The 10654-nt window shown below is 37.7% G+C and overlaps 1 non-coding gene across 1 annotated transcript; it reads left to right on the plus strand.

Moving 5' to 3' along the window:
• The first annotated feature begins 512 nt into the window (after positions 1-512).
• On the plus strand, positions 513-619 carry LOC145055952 (small nucleolar RNA R71). The gene has a single exon (XR_013685495.1). It is a non-coding gene; the product is annotated as a small nucleolar RNA R71 (small nucleolar RNA).
• The last annotated feature ends 10035 nt before the right edge of the window (positions 620-10654 follow it).

Genomic DNA, 10654 nt, shown 5'->3' on the forward strand with positions numbered 1-10654 from the left:
TCTTCTCTTGCACTGGTTCCTCTTTTTGGAAGAAACCTCTTGTCTTCATTTTATATTTCTCCTCCTTTGCCTTTTTATACTCATCAAAAGGTAGCCATTATTTCCTTGGTTTTCGCCAATCTTCATCGTATTTATCGCCACTCGAGTAACACACTTGTGCCTTCCGGTTCCCATTCTCGTCAAGATTGCAATCCATCGTAAGGTGAGGCCCGCTACAATTTTCAGACCCCACTCTAATGGCATGGATGGATTGGTCCATCTTAGTCATCCTTTGCTCCATATTCTCCAATCTGGCCATCACAGCTACCATGCTATCATTTATAGAGTTCACCACCCCTCGAGTCGAGTCATGCCTTGGGTTATGATATTCTCTAGAGTGATTAGAGAATTATTCTATGAGTCTTTTTACTTTAGCCGAATTTTTCTTCGTTAAAGGCCCTTGAGAGTCGAGTAATTGTTTAGTGGTGACGTTTACTCCATCATAGAAGGTTGACACTTCTTGTTGCACATTAAGGTCATTTTGTGGGCAGTTCCTTAGTAGACCTTTGTAGCGCTCCCATGCTTCGAATAAAAACTCTCCCGCTTGTTGCTCAAAATTAGCAATGGCCTTCTTGAATTTAGCAATTTTAGATGGTGGACAAAATTGTTCCAGAAGTTCCTCACACATCTTAGCCCATGTAGTAATCTCTCTTGGTGGTAGTGCTTTTAACCAATTCTTTGCAGTCCCTTTAAAAGTAACAAGGAGCATCCTCAATAACACCGTCTCTCTAAGTACATTGCATTGTTGAAGTAGCCGACGATGTCATTAACTTCATCAAGATGCTTGTATGCATCCTCATAATCCTTTCCGGTGAAAGGAATCTCCTTCAATGCAGTAAGGATGTGCCCCTTTAGTTCAAACATGGCAGTGGCTGGAATGGCGGGTTGCACAAGCCCCAGACCGGTGTCGTCTCGAATCCTCTTCTTATGCCTCCATGTAAAGGTCGACAATGTTGGCCATGGTGTTGTCGGGTTCTTCTTAGTGATCACTCTCTTCAAAATTGGTAATGCTTTCCTCCCTCCTGGTCTCGTACTCGGTGTCTTCTTTCATGTTGTTGGATTCCCCCACTTTCTTTCACTTCTTTTTTCCAAAAACCGATTTAAAACTCTTGAAAGGTGACTTTTTTGGAGTATCTTCTTCGGTCTTGTCCTTGTTCTTTCGAAATGATGATTCCAGGTTTTCAAGTGGTGGAATCAGGGATGAATTTGATCCACGGGTCATAAACAATCTGCAATAAACAGAAGAACACGCGTAAAAAGAATAAAAATAAACTGAAAAACTAAACTGAAAATTTGCCTTGGACTCGTCGAGTCGGTGCGAATGGACTTCAAGGGTAAAACAGAAAATTTTTAAAACGAAATTTCTATAAGAAAAGAAACTATAACTTAATCCTAATTAAATTTTTTCCTAAAGCAGTAACTTTGTGCAAGTAAATCTTACATAAAGGATCGATAACACTAGCAATCAAAATTAATTTAGAACCGTTCCCCGGAAACGGCGCCAAAAACTTGATATGTGCAAAACAAACTATTTTTAATCCTACTTTTTAATATAAATTAGACACACAAAAGGCAGTGAACCTATCGATTGGTTGTATAGTTTAGCAAGCAGGGTATCGAACACAGGGAACGACAATTAAACTAATTACTAATATTATCTAAAAACAAATAATAAAAGAAAGGGTTTTCTCTATTTTTGCAAGACTAGAAACTTAAATACTTAACTGATACTCAACTAAGCAACTAACAACTAAACAAATGAAAATCAACTAAATTCAATAGTGGAAAAGACTTTTGTTTAGGTTTTGAATCATCTATTCCTATGGTTGATTTTATGACAAGTGCAATCGATTGATTAGCATTGGCTACCGATTAATGTGATTAGGTTCACATTCGCTATTACTAATCCTTAGAAACAAATCAATTTAAGCAGTGATCAAGTGATTAAACTAATAAGTTTTCTAGTTTATTGATTCGGGTTAAGTAAGACTTGTAATTAGCTAATCAAATTACTAATTCAATTAACCTCTTGTTGATGGTTCGTCACACAAGGCTCACACATTAATTTATCTATTTTCTAGTTAACCCTAGTTTCACGTTCGCTATTGCTAGGCATATAACACTATTTTCACACAAATCATATGAGATTAGCAATTAAGAGATGTTCATTCAACTTAATATGTTGGTTAATTAACAGAAAATAGTTGTAATTAACACATAAGGTTCTTTAACAAGCTTAACAAAACAAAATCACCAAATTAAATTAATCTAATCATAAAATCAAACCATATTCATAAAGTTATATATATCCTAAACAGAAGTTATGAGTTTTTAGCTCATAGTTAAAGCAGAAAACAACTAAAAAACGAAATCAATTGATGCAAACATAGTTTAAACAAAAGATTAGGTAAAGAGTACACTTGATTTGCTTTGATCTCCCCAAAATCGAATGATTAGACTTGATCTTCGAGTCCCAGAGCCTTAGCAGCAACTTGAATCGCAATTTATCCCCAAGGGTTCCAGAGAGAGGTCCCAAATTCATGTATTAAAGTCCCTTATATAGTTTCTGAAAACAGGGGCTACTCGGCGAGTCCACCACTTAATATTTGTATACGATAAGGAATCTTGTTGGATCGTGTGTCTTCGAGCCTACTCGGCGAGTAGGCACCCAACTCGCCGAGTTCTTCGGGATTTTTTTTCTTTCTTCTTTCTTCAATTCCCGAGCCTCCTATCGCTTTTTCTTCTTCCTTTTGCTTCCGAGCTCATCTTTTAGGCTATAAATACATTTTAAACCTATTTAAGTACCTTTTGTTCATAATTTGTAATAAAATAGCCAAAAAGTATTAAGATTTAACACAAAATATATGACTAATCATGCACATATCAAGGTTGTGATCCTATTTATACTTAAGGGATCAAACCTAAAACCCTAATGGTCCAAGAATATTGGCCTATAGGCCCCTGAATGGAGACAACTAATCACAATCCGCCATGCAACATCGTCTGGAACATTCTTAAGCATCATCATCTTCTTGGAAATCTTATCAAATGGCACAACAAACGAATCAATATGGCACATCATGTGCCATGATGGTCTATGATGGCGTAACAACTTCTTCATTGCGCAACATCAACCCTAGATGGCACAACAAGGATATAAATGGCGCAAGAGCATCAAGCTTGGAGCAACAACATCACCATGGAATAACATGCACATGCATAACGCAACAAGGCCATTCATGGTGTAACAAGAAGCATCATGGAACAAGAGGAGAACAAGATGGCGCAAGAGGGAGTGCCATGGCACAAGAGCATCCCTTTCGGCCCATCCTTGTATCAAATGGCGCAGCAAGGACTTCTTGTTGCTCCATATCCATAACAAGTGCACAAAACCTCTTCCAAGTGCTCCAAACCTCTTCCAGGTTCTCCAAACCCCCTTGTACATGATTCGTTCCTTTGGCACTTGATCTGTTCCTTTGTCTGATGATGCATTCCTTTCTCAGAAGATATGTTCCATTGTCACATGCTCCATGAAACTCAAGTGATCCACTGATTCTAAACACTCCAAAGGCTTAATGAACATGATCCAAATGCTCAATATTGGACAAGACTTCATACCCCAACAATCTCCCACTTGAAGGCTTGAACAACTTCATCTGCCATTCAAAATTTCACCATTCCTCAAAGCACTCCATCTCTCTCTCTCTCTGCCAAGCCCTTTTCTTCAAACTTCTAAAAGGCCAGTTGAAGTCATGCAAATCTTCAAATTCTTAGTGGTAACCACCTTTGAGAACATATCAGCTGGATTCTTCGTTCCAAGGATTTTCTTCAAGTTTAGAGTTCCTTCAATTATTAACTCTCGAATGAAATGGTACCTCATCTGAATGTGTTTTGTTTTGTTGTGAAACACTAGATTCTTTGCTAAGTGAAATGCACTTTGGTTGTCACAATCCAGTACACAATCCTCCTGCCACATTCCAAGTTCTGACAAGAAACTCTTCAACCATATGAGCTCTTTGGCAGCTTCTGCTAGTGTCATGTATTCTGCTTCTGTGGTTGAAAGAGCAACACTCTTTTGTAACCTTGACATCCAGCTGATTGTTGTATGATAGCCTCATTTTATTTACTTCTTTTTATAGTTTTTTTAGCACATTCCATTCGCATTTTAGTTAATTTCCATGCATATTTTCCTTTTTGTTATTTTTATGACCATTTCGGGTACTTTTTTAGTTTCTTGAGCATTATTGCAGATTTTAAGGAAACTAGAGGAGCGGGAGTGTGCGGGATCTTTTGGAAGGCGATTGGACTTGAAGAGCAGTGGGGATGTCGTGCTTGATAGCTTTGGAGGTGATCCAGGGAGTAGGCTTGTAGATTGCTTGAAGGCGCAGAAGTGTTGAACTTTAAATTTGAAAGGGCGCGAGAGAATTCTTGAGTGTGCTAGATCGATGTTTAAGAGTTTGTGGAAGTTTTGAGTGATGTGGAAAGACAAATTGGGCTTTAATTAAAGAAATATTGAAGAAAACTAGACTAGGAACTGATTGGATCTGAACTGGGCTAATGGATTAGATTTGGAGGCCCAAGACTTGAAGAAGCCCAAAAATCCCGTCGAAGCCCGCGACCTGCGTAAGATTACCCGCGGCCCGCGTGGATTCCTGACAAGGGCAATTTTGGGATTTTGCTAAGAGCTCTATATTGGGAAGGTTGGTGTGCCTCTTTAGCCTCATCTTGAAGGTCCGAGTTGGACTTGTTCTCTCTGGAGTTTGGAGTGCTTTTGAAGGCCAAGAACACCTCAAGAACATCTTGATTTCACCTCTTGATTATTGTAAAATGTTTGGTACAATTTCCTTTAACTTTGTTTCTTTGAGTTTAGCCATGCTTGGCTAAACTAATCTTGGTTGACCTTTTGTTGAATCCTTTGAACTTTTGTTGAATGTTGAAGAATCCATGAACTTGTTCTTAAATCTTTATGAAATGTTTTGTGTTTTATCATATTATCACTACTAGTATGTTTTTATTCATGAGTTTAAATGTGCTTGTGGTGATTAGTTGGCTAATTTCTTGATTAAGTAAATGATCCTCAAATTAGCAAGCAACAAATGATTTTTGTGTTGTTTTTGCTTCACACAATCATAAAAACATTTCCTCCAACATGGTGGTGAAGGCATTTGACACCTCTTGGATTTGGTGACTTTTTGGTTCTTAATGCTAGTTGACTTTCACTAATTACATGCTATTTGGAATTAGTGAATTTGACTAAGGAAATTGTTATGAGCTTCTCTAGCCATTTCAACAATTAAGAAAAGTCTAGGTAATCTCAAGCTCCTTGGATTACTATAGCCAAATTAAGGATTTAAATCAAAGTATTGCACCATTGGATTCTAATGATATGTTCATCAAAAGTCAAAGTGAGGAAACTTTAAGTCAACCATCTCTCCCTTATTGATTTTACATCAAACTCTTATTTTTGTTGCATTTGTCTATTTAAATCATAGTTAATTCTAGTTTGTTTCAAGTATTTCAGAACACCAAAACCCCTCATTTTATTTTTATTGTCATTTTACAAGTATTTTTACAAAGAGATTTTTCATAGAGTTATAAATTGAACCAATCTCTGTGGATTCGATCCCTTTACCACTATACACTATTTTAGTGTGTAATATTTAGGGTTATTATTTGTGTTGGCCTCGACAACCACCATTGTACCTCCAATTGTGAACACATAACCCCTTGTGCTCTTGCCTAAATCTGCACACACACCTAAGTCAGCATCACCGAACCTTTCTAAAACTACTCATTTTCTTTAGAAATACAAGGAACACTTTGTTGTTCCTTTTAAGTAGCATAGCAGCCATTTCACTGCTTCCTAATGTTTTCTTCCTAGATTTGACATGAATCCGCTCACAAATCCCACTACATAAGCAATGTCTTGTCTGGTGCAAACGATTGCATACATTAAACTACCAATTGCAGATGAATAGGGAACTTTAGCCATGTATTATCTGTCATCTTCCATCATTGGGGATTGATTCTTGGCAAGTATCAACTCACTTACCAATGGTGTACTTTTGTCTTTTGCATCTTCTATGCTGAACTTTTCTAAAACTTTCTTGATGTACTTGACTTGTTAAAGTTTTAGTGTACCGGTGACTGTGTCCCTGGCTATGCTCATGACCAATATTTGTTTAGCAGCCCCTAAATCCTTCATCTCGAACTCACTGGCCAACTGCTTCTTTAGCTTGTTAATCTCCTGCATTTCGGATCTAACAATCAACATGACATCATCATATAACAATAAGATGATATAAGAGGACTTGAATTTCTTCAAATAACAATAGTGATCCATCTCACATTTGTTGTACCCAATCCTCTGCATGAAGCTTTCAAATTTCAAGTACCACTTCCTTGGAGCCTGCTTCAGACCCTATAGACTTTTCTTTAGTTTGCACACTAGATTTTCCTTTCCAACTTTGGGAAAACTTTCTTGTTGTGCCATGTAGATGTCTTTTTCAAGGTCTCCATAGAGAAAAGTTGTTTTCACATCTAGTTACTCTAGATGGAGATCTTCAGAGGACACAATTCCCAAAACCATTCTGATTTTAGTCATCTTCATAACTAGAGAAAAGATGTCATTATAATCAACCCCCGTTTTATTTTGGAAACCCATGACAAACAATCTTGCCTTGTATCTCTTGGTTCCATCAATCTCATCCTTAACCCGAAACATCCACTTGTTTTGTAATGTTTTCTTCCCTACTGGGAGCTTGACCAAGGAACAAGTGTGATTCTTTTCAAGTGAGCTCAATTTTTCTTCTATAGCCTTCTTCCACTGTATGGATTTTTTCATCCTCAAGGCTTCTGGATAAGACTTAGGTTCGCCATTCTTTGTCAACAACAAGAAGTTTGCTAAAGGAGAATACCTGAATGGAGGCCTTCGTACTCTAGTGGATCTACGAACGGTAAGAGTTTCAGTTTCTACACCTTTATTCATTGAACTACTATCTGTTGGATTAGGTGTCTAAGCCCATAACTATTTGGGTATGTACTTGACCCGATTATGAGCATGACCCTTTTAGGTTGCCTTCACTATAGCAACTGATAGGATGAATTAAGGAGAAAGAGGATTAATTATGATTTATTAACATATTATATGAATAATATATTAAAAGAGAAATCATATTGTTTAATTAATATTAGTCAAGAATTAATAAGAATGACTTTTGTGGCTAAAAGAGATTAATTAAATAAAGGGGACTGATATTGCAATTATATGATAGTTGCAAATTGGGCTATGGATTCCTAATGGAAAGGGGATTTGACGAAATCTATGGGAAGCCCATATAATTTTCGTCCAAGGGCTTTCTAGGGGAACTCCATAGGTTGCTTAAGGCCTAAGCAGAGAATTAGGGTTTCACCTGAAACCCTAGCAGCCCACACAAGTATATAAAAACCCCTAAGGCTCCTAAAAACGTGGCTCATGGACGTTTTTAGTGCTTCTCCTCCCTCTCCTAAGTCATCTTGTTGCTCATGGTGTTTGTGACTCCATTAGAGGTGCAACATTTAAGGCACTAAGCTTTCAAAGGTCAAGATCAAGAGGATTTGTGATTGTTATTGCTACATAACAATCAAGGTAAGATCTAAACTCTATTCTTTTGTCAATTTCGATTATTGTATGCTAGAATTAGGGTTTATGAGCTTTGGATGATTATTGCATGTTCATTAGACAAACTAGATCCAAAGCTTTAGGGTTTGCATGTATAACATAGGATTGATGTAGTGCTAAAAACCCATCACTATCATCCATGCTCCCACTCTCTCCTGTTTCATAAGAGCTCCCACTGCTTCCTAAACTTTCACATGTCTCTAGAGTACTAACAGGTTTTATAATGTCTTATTCTGAAGTTTCTTCTAACTAAACTTGTTCTTCCTTTTCTGGTTGTTTGTTACTGCTTGATCCCCTATCAAGTTCGTCCTTGTATAATACATTCTCATTAAACACTACATCCTGACTTCTGATAACCCTTTTGTGCTCGTTATCCCAGAATCGATATCCCATGTCGTCCAGCCCATAGCCTATAAAGGTGCCCTTCGTTGACTTTTCCTCTAGCTTGTCTCTCTCAGAGTCTTTTACTTTTACATACGAGACATAACCGATGACCTTCATGTGTTTGAATGAAACCTCATGACCTTGCCATTCTTCCTCTGGAATCTTGAACCCTATGGGGACTGATGGTCCTCTATTGATTAAGTATGTATTTGTGTTGACTGCGTCAGCCTAGAACATCTTGGGTAAACCTGTGTGCGGTCTCATGCTCTTCTCCCTTTCATTTAATGTTTTGTTCATCTTCTTAGCTACTCCATTCCGTTGAGGTGTTTCTGCAACGGTCTTCTGCATCCTAATTCCATGTCCAGCACATAAATCAACAAATTCTTTGCTACTGTATTCGCCCCCATTATCGGATCTGATACACTTGATTTTTAAGTTATTTCATTTTCAACCATCGCTTTCCATTTCTTGAAAGGATTGAAAACTTCAGACTTCTACTTCAAGAAATAGACCCAAACTTTCCTAGTACAATCATCGATGAAAGTAACATAATATTGGGATCCTCCTACTAAAGCAACTAAAGTGGGACCATATACATATGAATAAACAAGCTCCAACTTCCATGTATTGGGTGGATGTCTTATCTTCGTGAAATTAACTTTCTTTCTGTTTTCTAAGAAAACATGGCTTACAAAAATCTACTGTCAAATTCTTTAGATCTGGAATTCTTCCTTTCGAGATAAGCATCTTTATTCCTTTTTCACTCATATGTCTAAGTCTTTGGTGCCATAGAGTGGATGCCCCAACTTCTTCAATAGCATGTTCCTCATCATCAGAAACTTCCACCATGTAAAGTGTACCCCGCTTTTGACCTCTAGTAACCACCATGTTTCCCTTTGTGACCTTCCACTGATGATCACCAAAAGTGACATGGTTACCTTCATGATCACGTTGCCCCACTGATATCAACATTCTTTTCAAGTCCGGAATAAACTTCACATTCTTCAAAGTCCACTTAGTACCCAAAGTAGTCTTGAGGACCACATCCCCAACACCTGTAATATCAATGCTCTTGTTGTCTTCTATTCTGACCTTCCCTTGGTACTGCCTGCAATTCTGCATCACATCTTTGGAATGACTAGCATGGAATGACGCACCAAAATCCATGATCCATGATTCAACTGAGTTTTCGACTGCATGGATAAGAGCATTTCCTTTAGAGTCTGATGCAATGTTCATCTCATTCTTGCCTTTTTCTGCAAAAGGCTTTGTACATTGATTCCTGAAATGACCCTTTTCTTTGCAGTTCTAACAGGTGATGTCCTTCATGGTTTTCGATACACCTCTCTTCCTCGACTTTTATATTCCTCTACCCCAAGTCCCTCTGTTGTACTTCCTTCCTCTTTCCTCAATACTAAGAAGATTGTTAGAGGATTCTCCAGCACTTCGTCTGTGTACATCCTCACCAAGGATTAAGTCGTGTATGCCTTCGAATGTCAGCTTGGCACCTCTAGCTGAGCTGCTGACTGTTGTCACTGTTCCTAACTAACTTTCGGGTAATAATGATAATAGTACTAGTGCTTAGACTTCATCTTAAGATTTAATCTCAACTGATTTCAACCTTTATAAGATTGAATTAAATTCATTGACATGATCAGTCACTGAGCCACCTTCCTTCATCTTCAGATTTACCAATTGCCGAATCAAGTGAAACTTATTCGCCGCTGAAGGTTTCTTGTACATGTTAGATAACGCTTTAATCAACCCACAAGTTGTCTTCTCATTGACAATGTTGTAAGAAACACTCTTTTCCAATGATAAAGACACCACACCAAGTGTCTGCTGATCTAACAACTCCCAATCCTCCTGCTTCATAAGGAACGACTTATCTTCTGACAACTGTTTATGTAAATTCTTTTGGTAGAGGTAGTATTCAATTTGCATCTTCCAGAAATGAAAATCTTTTCCATTGAACTTGTCGATCTTAACTCTCCCGTCTTCAACCATAGCTCTGATACCAGTTTGTTGGGTGACAACAAAACAAGTAAAGCACTTCAGACAAATATCAAAACACATCAAGTTTGAATAAGCCTTCAACATACTAGACGGATACAACATGAAGCTAAATACTTCCAAATGCCATTTTTGAAAGAGATCAGGCAAGTTCCTTGGATATTTGGTGGCTAAAAGAGGAATAGAAGCAAGTCCATAGCAAATGAAGGCCATCATTGATTTTGGAATGAGAGCAGGCAAGTTCCGTGGATATACCTTTCAGTATCCTCTAGCGTTGTAAGTGGAGCTTTATCCAAGGATCTTAACGAGGACCAACATTCCATCTACTATGTAAGTAAAAGCCTCTTGGTTAATGAGACCATGTACTCTTACCTTGAAAAACTAATACTTGCATTAGTAACTGCTTCCACAAAATTAAGACACTACTTTCAAACGTATTCTATACTTGTAAAAACTAATTACCACATTAATAATGTTATACGAAAACTAGAGATGTCAGGTATGATGAGAAAGTGGTTTGTGAAACTACATACATATAAAATCAAATATGAACCGAGA

This window comes from Lactuca serriola, chromosome 5, assembly GCF_051521515.1.
Source record: "Lactuca serriola cultivar US96UC23 chromosome 5, Lser_US96UC23_V15, whole genome shotgun sequence".
Taxonomy (NCBI): Eukaryota; Viridiplantae; Streptophyta; class Magnoliopsida; order Asterales; family Asteraceae; genus Lactuca; species Lactuca serriola.